The sequence below is a fragment of the Echiichthys vipera genome (assembly GCF_963691815.1).
Source record: "Echiichthys vipera genome assembly, contig: SCAFFOLD_139, whole genome shotgun sequence".
Taxonomy (NCBI): domain Eukaryota; kingdom Metazoa; phylum Chordata; class Actinopteri; order Perciformes; family Trachinidae; genus Echiichthys; species Echiichthys vipera.
In genome coordinates this window covers 1,046-2,500 of record NW_028154857.1, presented here as the reverse complement: position 1 = coordinate 2,500, position 1,455 = coordinate 1,046, and positions in this window count along the sequence as shown.

The window sequence follows — 1,455 nt, the reverse complement described above, 5'->3', positions numbered from 1 at the left end:
GCTCCACCAGGCCGCCGGCACAGAGAGCACGGCAGAGGGCGTCTGCGTCTCTACGGACAAAATGAGTAAAAATAGATGCAAAACCAGCACAAAAAGATGCAAAATGACTAAAAATAGATGCAAAACCATCACAAAAAGATGCAAAATGACTAAAAAAAGATGCAAAACCAGCACAAAAAGATGCAAAATGACTATAAAAAGATGCAAAACCACCACAAAAAGATGCAAAACGACTATAAAAAGATGCAAAACCAGCACAAAAAGATGCAAAATGACTATAAAAAGATGCAAAACCAGCACAAAAAGATGCAAAATGACTAAAAATAGATGCAAAACATGAGTTTGAAACTAAGATGTAGGAAGTTTATTGAGTAAAAACGTGAAATCAGACGCTCGGCGGTCAAATCAAAGCTGAATCTGAGACGTAACGAGAGCTGAGCTCACGCTAATTCAGCGCCGCGCTCTGAATCCACCGTCTGCAGCAGGAGGAGGGTGTGTGTGTGTGTGTGTGTGTGTGTGTGTGTGTGTGTGTGTGTGTGTGTGTGTGTGTGTGTGTGTGTGTGTGTGTGTGTGTGTGTGCCTGTCTTCTCTCATTACGCACTCGTGAAACATTCTCATCGCTCGTGTATTTAATTGAGCTGCAGAAATGCAACATCAGGAGGACTCGGGGATAAATAAGCAGCGCTCCCATTGGGTCCCACTGAGGAGCCGCTCATGTCCCATAAATCCCAGTCAGGAGGAATTTAATTGAGTTGTACCACGCTGAATTACCTCGCGTCCAAATGGCGTCCGGGTCCCAGCACACGGAATAATTAGGCCCCGGCCACAGCGGCTCTGGAGTGTTATCCCGAGTGACGCGCGGCGGCGGGTGTTCACGGGCGCGGCGCACTCGATGGGCTGCGTTTATGAAGGAGCGTGCGAGGTAACGAGGCCGAGCGGGGAGCACTTCACGGGTTCAGAGTCAAGACGCCGGGAACAACAGCTGCTCCATCGCTCAGGACGTCCGCGCAGAGACCCACGTCTCACATTCAGCCGCACCGAGACGAGCGGCTCATCCAGCATCAGTGATTCATCCGACTCTTCAGGACGATTGCAGCCTTTAGGAGACAAACTGTCACAGGGGGGCCGGGCGGGCGGAGGGCAGTGGGGTTCACACCGGCGCCTCTTAGTGAAGGAGACCACGTTGTGAAGGTGTCGCCTTAGAATCAACATTTGCCTTTTCAATTGTTCTTGTTTGGGTCGAAGACAAAGAGGACCAGCGCAGAGTCTCTGTTAACTTCAGTGTATTAACGTATGCTGACGATGTGACGCTGTGACGCTGTGTTCGCTCCGCTGCTGTTGATTTATGACGTAACGTCGTTTAAAAGTACGAGACCAAGTCAGTGCAGACATTAATGGCTCAACGAGGCACAGACCAACACCACAAGATGCAAAATGTCTAAAATAGATGCAAAA